The 10529-nt window shown below is 48.5% G+C and overlaps 1 pseudogene; it reads right to left on the bottom strand.

Moving 5' to 3' along the window:
- The window catches only part of LOC119271904, a 114743-nt pseudogene extending 104620 nt beyond the window's left edge, over positions 1 to 10123 (bottom strand).
- Between the last annotated feature and the right edge of the window lie 406 nt (positions 10124 to 10529).

Here is a 10529-nt window from a genome sequence, read left to right on the forward strand (position 1 = left end):
GAAGCCGTCCTCAGGAACTGAGTTCTGTGTTTGTGATCCATGATTCAGCTACTACCATACATTGGGCCCTGAAATATGACCCCGCTCGACTTCTTATTCACCCTTGTCCTCTGTCCAGGAGTTGCAAGTAGTTTCTGGTGCTTGTAGTATGCTGGAGGCCGTGGACAGCGCTGACCGTAGGGGTGGGCTGTGATGCGGTAGGCACGTGGCCGGGTAAACCGGGCACCCGTTTGGTGTCACGGAACCCTGTTCACATCGTTTGGGGCTGTGAGCGAAACTCCGGCCGGATCTCCTCATGGATGGAACCCGAATAGGCAATAAACCTGGACTAGAGACTTAGGTGTTTAGGTAGGTCGTGGTCTACACCCACGTCGGCTTTCGCTTGAAGTCTGCCGAGCACATGTCGTGTGCAGACGCTAAGTGGTGGAAACATGTATGAAGAAGTACACCCCTGCAGGGTTAATATCATCTATTCGAATAGCCGTGTCCGCGGAAAAGGACTTCTGGGTTGCTTATATCAGTTCATAGACAAGTGAAAGTGGATACTCTAAAATACGCAAGATAAGCGTGAGTGCTATGGATGGCGTTCTCGTAGGGAGACGGGAGCGGATCCATAGTGGTGTATTGATATGGGGAATATGTGGACTCGTGTGCGCCACCTCAAAAGAGTTACATTGCAGTCGTAGTTCAGGATAGCCACCGAGTCAAAGCTGGCTTGCTGCAGTTAAACCCCACCATCCCCTTGTTGATAATGATGCATATGTAGTTAGTTCTGATGTAAGTCTTGCTGGGTACATTTGTACTCACGTTTGCCTATTTTATGTTTTTGCAGAGAGACTTCGGTCTCACTAGTAGTTCCACGTGGACTTCGACGTTTAGCTTGTTACCTCAGCTACGATCTTGTGCCCTCGGCAGGATCTGATAGATAGTCAGGCTTCTCAGCCTTTTTCATTTATAGATGTCTGTACCCAGACATGATAGCTTCCGCTTGTGCTTTGACTTGTATGCTCTGATTGTTGGGTCATGAGACCCCTGTTTGTAATATCTCGCTCCTCGGAGCCTATTGAATAAGTACTTGTGTCGTAGAGTCATGTTGTGATGCTTCGTTGTATTTGCACATATCGAGCATATTGTGTGTATGCTACTGAAATGCTTGGTATGTGTGGGATCTGACTACCTAGTTGTTTATCTTTAGTAGCCTCTCTTATCGGGGAAATGTCACGCGATGAATACCGGAGTCCTGTTAGCCCGCTACAGCCCGGTTCACCGGAGTCCTGCTAGCCCAGTGCTACAGCCTGGATTCACTCGCTGATGACCGACACGTTCGATGCTGGGTCATGGATGCCTGTCCCTGTAAGTCTGTGCCACTTTGGGTTTACGACTAGCCATGTCAGCCCGGGCTCCTTATCATATGGATGCTAGCGACGCTGTCATATACGTGTGCCAAAAGGCGCAAACGGTCCAGGGTAAAGGTAAGGCGACACCCGTGGGAATACCGTGCGTGAGGCCGCAAAGTGATATGAAGTGTTACATGCTAGATCTATGTGGCATTGAGTCGGGGTCCTGACAGCGTTGGTATCAGAGCTTGACTGCCTGTAGGATTACCAAGCCAAACTGGTCGAAGTTGAGTCTAGAAATTCTTTAGTTATATAAGGGAATTGATTGTGGGATGGAACGTAAGGCTCTTTTTACTCCTTATACCTCATGCCCTTCTGATCTGAGTCATCTTATCTTTCCTACGGGGTTAAGGAACTAGGTCTTCTCATCTATCTATCAGGATCACGTGTTACTAATCAGTAGACTTATAAGATTGTTGGATTTAAGTCTCAGTTCAGTTCCTACTACTTCCGTATGTTAATTGTTGATCTCGGAACCTTGATATTGTGCTTCTGAGTGGTTATGCCACCATTTTTGTGATTGTCTCAAATCTTTTTGAGCAATTATAGCCGTTATGCTGTCCGAGTCATCCCAGGTTTCTAAATAGTCCGATGCATTTGCAAATCCCTTCCTTCTGTTTCCGATGTTCCCATGGGCCAGATTAACCACACTAATCGGTGTGTTGAGGTAATTATTGCCTCGACATATATGTTGGAATTATTATTATGACCCTAAGTGCTTAGGGGATCATCTAGTGGTCTAGCCATGATTTGTGTCCTAGTGTGAAGATTCTGGCCTTTATTCTCGGAAGCATCCCGTGATGCTACTTAGTAGTAGGTATTCTACTCCTGGGTTCTGAACTCGAGATTCACTCTACCTACTTCATGTTGATAGTAATTGCTAGTGCCTTTAGGATATTAGTAACCTTTGCGATAGTCCTTGAAGTCCGTGGTATCTTCTTCTTCCAAATACCATGAACTACTTATGGCAGATGTTTATTGGATCAAAAAAAAATCACAATTAGAGTACTCTTGAGGAGTTCTCCATTCATAAATCGTGACTCTGCCAGTTCTACCTTTCTGCATGGGTTATCCGGAAGAAATATGTTGAACTTGGTTCGACATACTAATCTATGCATCCACAACTCAGAAAGTTATATGTTCCTTTGAGTTGTTCTCTTTAGTTGCATTCTGACCCTCGTCTATCAATTGATAGTCAAGAGTATGCGTGCGTTCGTTCATCGATGCCTATGACTCTTGTGGTCTGTCAAGCCATTCTATTCCGGAATGACTAGGAGAAACAAACTCCAGTACCTCTTCCATATCCAGGATTGGGTCAAAGTAGTTGTATTCCGCAGATCGAATGCCAATCCAGCTTTTGGTTCTGCTCTACCTTGGAGTATTACATATTTTATATCGAGATTGTTATAGGAATTGCACACCATCCCATGAACTCTTGGTACAGTGACACTTCTTGCCATCACTGTTCATTCCTCGGCCCTCGTGTTGATGCAACCGGAATACCGACAAATGAATTGTGATGTGTGAAATCAATACTGCTAGCAACTCTGTTGCTTGGTAGTTAAAGGATAATAATTTCATTCCTAGTATGTTGGTTTTCGAATCATCCTTCTAATACTGATCGTGCTACCTAGTCCTTATTTCGGTGCACCCTTCAATTGATGAGTTAGGATCTTGTCGAGTCCTCACTCATTTGATCATATCGTCTTGCCCTCAAAAGCAAGATTGTTCTCGAGCTTAGTAACATACCGGTGGTTCGTGACTTTCCAAATATCTTCTTGGAGGTGTTACCGGGTTGTCACCTGACCGCTATGTTGAGTTCGTGATCAAGTTGGTTTCTTGTGAACCACCTTCTCTCCAAGAATCGGTGTTAGATATCCCTGAGCTAGTTGGTTAAGCTAAACGACAACTTGGAGGGTTGGAAGATAAAAGCTTGCCTGACTTAGTTCGTTCCAAAGGGATATTCTTGTGTAGTGTGTGTTGAAGAAAGATGATATCTTCATCGATTGGTCCTTGTGATCAGTTGCTGGACCTATTGTCTTATCAATCCTTTGATTTGAGTGTGGGCCATCGTCAAGTCAAATCAGTACCAACGATGCTCGTAATGTTGTCTTATTCGTGGTTGATCCCTCGAGCATACACCATTACATCCTTGGTCTGACCAATGCTATCACCGTGTTCACTTAACTATGGAATTCCTTTTAAAAGGAAACCTAGATGAATTGTTGTTGAGCCCATTGACAACATCCTTGTCTTCTCCATAATTTTGCTGAACATTAAGCTAGTGTTGGAAACTTTTGAAAGCATTTGTTCATGCTAGCTCATGAAGCATATGTTTGGATGAAGGTAGTGACTTCCTTTAATTCATGTGCATCTGATGCAAGTTGCCGCCGTGGATTCGAGAAAGTCAATGTTGCTTTCTTTGGAATCATTCCAAATCAGTCATGCACACGTGCGAAGAATGCTGTGGTTTGAAGACTTGCAACCTTCAATCTATATGTATCCCTAGCACACCAAGCCACTGGTTGATTTGTTCAAGGAGAAGGAGTTCCTTCATAAGAGCTAATCCGGACTTATGTAAGGACTTCGATACCCTCGTTGATGGTTCCCCCTCCTGAACTCGGTAGTGTTTTATTATAAGACTACTATGTGGTCATGCTTGTCTGGGACAACGTGTTCACATGTTAGTAGCAGAACCAGCTCATGTTTTGGAGCTTGCTATCGTAGTTCATCTCCCGAGAATCCCGCAACGTCATCTCGTTGATTTGTGTTGCAAACCTTCATTTTTCTTCCTAGACTCGATGGGTCTGGAATATTCTGACACCAACCAGATCTGAATCTCAGGCAGATATGATGGTTGGAACATTTCCCCAAGAACTATAATATTGGTCGCGCAATAACCGGTAAAGTGGATGTCGTGCCCAACACACCCAGCCGGAAGACCTGTTATTATAATATCTTGATTGATGAAGTTGGCCACCTCCCCATAGGGATTTCGTAGGGTTTACCCCCTAGTTGCCCCTATGGATTTTTGTGTTCCCGAAGTCCGACCTTTACTTGATGTTCTAGATACCAGATCATTTCTATGAATGGGTTACACTAGCACATCAAGGAGAACATTAGAAGCGGAGTGCTAAATGTCTCTCGGTCGATCATCCAGATTTTGTTCCTTGGCTTCGCTAAGGTGTAATCTGAGAAGTGTTATCTTCCTTTGCATCTGCATCATCCATCATCATTCATCGTGGTAGCAAGTTGTGTTGCCAGGATCCTTGACACGGATGTTGGTAAAACCTTGATGAATATGGAAATGATCAAGTTCTTGAGAGCACGCACAAGCGCTACGTGTTATCATCGGCACTAACTGGGATTGCTCTCAGTTTTCTCGGCAATGCTATGATCTTTTCAAACAGTGAATTCACTCTCTGTTGTTGGGTTCTTCCCCAATTACCAGAATCATTCCCAGCATTTGCATTTTGTTCCTAGCTTGCACCGTCAATGTGCCATTCTACCATGGGTCTCTTCCATTTCCGGTGGTAAGCAAATTCATCCATTACGTTGTCTTCAACAAGGTAATCCACATCATCCAAGTCCGAGTATGCCATTCTACCGACCCCGCCAATCGATTGCTGTGATTTGCCTTCGGCTGATATAGAGAGTCTCAGTGATCTCTATATCAAAGGTAATTCTTTTTTCCACTTAAGATAATAATCTACAAATCACCCTTCTCCAGGATGTTTCGTCGTGGTGTCATGGCAATTCAACTCCTCGTTATGTTGACAACCGATCACCACATTCTTAAGTCTGGAATTGCTGTCTACCTAGTGAACCTCGTCACCTGCTCCACTCCGTCCCTCTAGAGGTATGCTTCGTCTCTCAGCTTGAGAGATGTTGCTATGTCACATTCCGGGAGTTAATCCTGAGTTGTTCGATCTTCGAGAAGATCGACCCTTCTAGAGTCTCCTTCTTCCCTCCATGTCATGTTGACAGGATTTCTCAGAGCAAGACTTCAAGACAATAATGGTGAATGAATCAACGTTCAACTGAAGTGCACCCTGGATCGTGAAGATTATACTAGTTTGCGTTTCCCCTTCACCTTACCCTACGCTTGAATCTCGAGACGAGATTCTTGTTTAGTGGGGGTGAGTTGTCACATCCCTAGCTTCTGGTGCTGTCTGGTGTGTGCATCATGTTTAAATTCAAATGAAATTTGAATTGAGGAATTTTCAAAAGCCTCAGGAAACCTCTAAAAATAACCAACAATTAAATCTTCTCAAATGTGTCCAAGAAAATGTTCCTGTTATTCCATGGAAATATTGGTAAGAGGTAAAAATTAAACCAATATTTTTGGAGTCACAGAGATAATTATTTTGGCCATTTGAATTAATCCAATAACTATTTGCTTTGGATTTATATTTAAATATATATTAAATATGACTCCAATAATTCTGGAAGTTTGTGAGTGGCTTTGTATATATTTTAGCAAGCCACATAAAAATCTACAGAATTTATTTAAATGATTTAGTTGCTAAACTAAATCAAAACAAACTACAGAAAATAGAAAAAAAGTAAAAGAAAGAGAGCAGAAGGACTTACCTGGCGCCACTTACCTGGCCCAACACTGTGCAGCCAGCAGCGGCCCAGCCCACCACTTCTCCCCCCCCCCTTGCCGCCTTCCTCCTCGCGCCAGTAGGCGCAGGCGCGTGGCCGGAGCGCGCGGGCACACGCCCAGGCCACCTCCTGCCTCCCTGCTTGCCTCCGCTACTCCCTGGAGACGCCACGCGGCTCCCTCGACCCTCCCTCACTCTCCCGCGTCTCTCCCTCCGTCCCTATCCCCCTCCGCTCCCTCTCCCTCTCTGCCCGAGCGGAGCCCGTCGCCACCGACGCCGTTCGCCACGGCCACCAGCCACCCCCTCGCTCCCTCTATGCATCCCTGAGCTCCGCCCTGACCCCGTGGAGCTACACACGCGACGCACGCGACCAGAGGAGGCCGCAGTCGACCGGAGCGTCGTCGTCTTCATCTCCGGTGCCCGGAGATCGCCGTCGTCAATTCGCCGTTGCAGAGGCGTCCCCGAGCCCACTCAGCATCTCGTCCGACTCCCCGTGAGCTCCTCTTCTCTTCCCCTCACTCCCCGCACCTGATTTCGTCCCCTAGCTCCATCTTCCACCACGGCCGAAGCTCGCCGCCGCCGTGCCTCGTCGCCGTCGTGGCCAGAGCCACTGTGGCTCGAAGCCGGGCACACCATCGTGCTCCACACCTCACCAGGAGCACGTAGCACGCACCAACGCCTCCCCTAGCGCCCTGCATCGCCTAACCCGCCGTTGGCCGAACTCCGGCCGCCGCTCACGAGCTCGCCGTCGTCGGTACCGGCCACCACAGGCACGGCCACCACCACCATTCGATGCGCACCAGCAAGGGCTCTCCAACGAGCCCAAGCACAGCCTCGCCCGTGCCCTGTAGCGCGTTTCCGGCTCGCGCCGCCGTCTCGGGCCTCGCCGGCGTCATGTCGCCGGTGGGTTTGACCCCACTGACCCGGGATTTGACCCTGCTAATTAACCCTGTGACACTGACAGCAGGGCCCCACCTGCTAATTAATCCTAGATTAGTTTCTGTTTAGTTTTTAACTAATCCTAGTGGCCCCACGCGTCAGCTTTGACTAAGCTGACGTGGCTGTTGACTGGGCCCACATGTCAGCTACACTAATCAGCCCCAGTCACTGACCAATGGACCCCACTGGTCAGGTTTGACCACCAGCAGCGTTTGTTGACCTGCTGACGTCATAGTGACGCAATGCTGACGCAATAAGTATTTTCTGGATTTATTAATATTCAGGAAATTCCAGAAAATGCCTAAAACTTCTAAAATTCATAGAAATTCAACCGTAGCTCCAAATTAAATAATTTATATATGAAAAATTATCAGAAAAATTCAAGGAATCCATATGTACCATTTTCATGCATGTTAGAACAACTTATAGCTGCTGTTTAGCACAAATCAATTAAATGGCATTTGAATAATCACATATGGAGTTTGAATTTGAATCTTGTATTCAAACCAACTTCATTTAATCTGTTGCTAGTTGCATTAGCTCAAAACACATTCATTTTGCCATGTCATGATCATGCATCATATTGTGCATTGCATTGATTGTGTTTCCTTCTGTGTTGCCGGTATTTGTCCCCTCTCGATAGACGTGATACCGATGATGTGGTCGTTGACACTGATGAAGACTCAATGTTATCTTCAGAAGTGCCAGGCAAGCAAAACCCCCTTGTTCATTCTGATACAATCCCACTCTCTCGCTCCTGCTCTCTTTTACTGCATTAGGACAACACCGATTCAACTGTTACATGCTGCGGTAGTTGAACCCCTTTATCCTCTGCATGACCTGTCATTGCCACAGTAAATAGATGAAACCCACTAGCATGAGTAGGAGTTGTTTGAGCCCTGTTGTGCCTACTCATTCATGTTTGTTTGTCATGCCTGCTACTGCTTAGAGTTGAGTCAGGTCTGATTCATCGGGGATGAATTAGAGGTGTGTGAACATGTCCTACTGTGTGTGAGCTAAGTGTGTGAACACGATTTGGTAAAGGTAGCGGTGAGAGGCCATGTAGGAGTACATGGTGGGTTGTCTCATTGAAGCCGTCCTCAGGAACTGAGTTCTGTGTTTGTGATCCATGATTCAGCTACTAACATACATTGGGCCCTGAAATATGACCCCGCTCGACTTCTTATTCACCCTTGTCCTCTGTCCAGGAGTTGCAAGTAGTTTCTGGTGTTTGTAGTATGCTGGAGGCCGTGGACAGCGCTGACCGTAGGGGTGGGCTGTGATGCGGTAGGCACGTGGCCGGGTATACCGGGCACCCGTTTGGTGTCACGGAACCCTGTTCACATCGTTTGGGGCTGTGAGCGAAACTCCGGCCGGATCTCCTCATGGATGGAACCCGAATAGGCGATAAACCTGGACTAGAGACTTAGGTGTTTAGGTAGGTCGTGGTCTACACCCACGTCGGCTTTCGCTTGAAGTCTGCCGAGCACATGTCGTGTGCAGACGCTAAGTGGTGGAAACATGTATGAAGAAGTACACCCCTGCAGGGTTAACATCATCTATTCGAATAGCCGTGTCCGCGGTAAAGGACTTCTGGGTTGCTTATATCAGTTCATAGACAAGTGAAAGTGGATACTCTAAAATACGCAAGATAAGCGTGAGTGCTATGGATGGCGTTCTCGTAGGGAGACGGGAGCGGATCCATAGTGGTGTATTGATATGGGGAATATGTGGACTCGTGTGCGCCACCTCAAAAGAGTTACATTGCAGTCGTAGTTCAGGATAGCCACCGAGTCAAAGCTGGCTTGCTGCAGTTAAACCCCACCATCCCCTTTGTTGGTAATGATGCATATGTAGTTAGTTCTGATGTAAGTATTGCTGGGTACATTTGTACTCACGTTTGCCTATTTTATGTTTTTGCAGAGAGACTTCGGTCTCACTAGTAGTTTCACGTGGACTTCGACGTTTAGCTTGTTACCTCAGCTACGATCTTGTGCCCCGGCAGGATCTGGTAGATAGTCAGGCTTCTCAGCCCTTTTCAGTTATAGATGTCTGTACCCAGACATGATAGCTTCCGCTTGTGCTTTGATTTGTATGCTCTGATTGTTGGGTCATGAGACCCATGTTTGTAATATCTCGCTCCTCGGAGCCTAATGAATAAATACTTGAGTCGTAGAGTCATGTTGTGATGCCATGTTGTATTTGCACATATCAAGCATATTGTGTGTATGTTATTGAAATGCTTGGTATGTGTGGGATCTGGCTATCTAGTTGTTTATCCTTAGTAGCCTCTCTTACCGGGAAATGTCTCCTAGTGTTTCCACTGAGCCATGGTAGCTTGCTACTGCTCCGAAACACTTAGGCTGGCCGGCATGTGTCCTTCTTCGTTCCTGTGTCTGTCCCTTCGGGGAAATGTCACGCGATGAATACCGGAGTCCTGTTAGCCCGCTACAGCCCGGTTCACCGGAGTCCTGCTAGCCTAGTGCTACAGCCTGGATTCACTCGCTGATGACCGACACGTTCGATGTTGGGTCATGGATGCCTGTCCCTGTAAGTTTGGGCCACTTTGGGTTTACGACTAGCCATGTCAGCCCGGGCTCCTTATCATATGGATGCTAGCGACACTATCATATACGTGTGCCAAAAGACGCAAACGGTCCCGGGCAAAGGTAAGGCGACACCCGTGGGAATACCGTGCGTGAGGCCGCAAAGTGATATGAGGTGTTACATGCTAGATCGATGTGGCATTGAGTTGGGGTCCTGACACACGGCAGCTCGGCACCCTCCCTGCTGGGGCACCAAGGCGTACTCCCTGCTGGCCGCTCGCGACGCAGCCAGCACCTCCTCCGACGCCGACGATGACCCGGACACCAGGACGCCATGCGTCGTCGTCTCCGGCCCAGCTGCCGGGGCGGCCTCTGGCACCGCCGCCCGCGGTACCTCCTCCAAAACCGGCGGCGCCTCCGACACCGCCGCCCGCAGCGTCTCTTCCAAAACGGTGCCGCCTCCACCACCATCAGCCCCCGCTCGCCCGACCACGTTGGTCCGCGGCGGGGTGTCGTCCGCCACCTCCACAACCGCCCGGTCGGGGATCACCACCGCTGCCCGGCCTCCACGGCTGCGCTCCCTCACCAATGACAGCTTAAAGACCGTCGCCGCCACCACCGTGCCCTCTGGCATCTCGCGTCAGGCCGGCTCTGCGCCGCCTTGCGCCCATGCCGCCACCGCGTCGGTCCAAGCACGGACCGACGCCGCCTCCAACTCTGACTCGGCCCGGTTCCTATCCCGCCAGGCCACGGCTTCGGCATCATTCGGATCCAGGCCGAGGTCCAAGTCGGCCTGTCCCTCCACCTCGGGCTGATCGGCGAGGTCGGACCGGCTCCTGCGGAACTCGGCCCCTTCGGCGGCCGTGGCTTCCGCCACCGCCCTCGCCAGCGCGATTGGCGACCTATAGAAGAAGACGGAATAAGAAGAAAAGAAACAAGACTAGCTCAAGGAAAAAATCAGAGCGCAAACGAGAGATGAAACTTACCCCGCCAAGACCGGGACCGGGGTTGGCCTCCCATCCCCGCCGCCGCGCTTCCTC

The sequence above is a fragment of the Triticum dicoccoides genome, chromosome 3A (genome assembly GCF_002162155.2).
Source record: "Triticum dicoccoides isolate Atlit2015 ecotype Zavitan chromosome 3A, WEW_v2.0, whole genome shotgun sequence".
In the NCBI taxonomy this organism is placed as follows: domain Eukaryota; kingdom Viridiplantae; phylum Streptophyta; class Magnoliopsida; order Poales; family Poaceae; genus Triticum; species Triticum dicoccoides.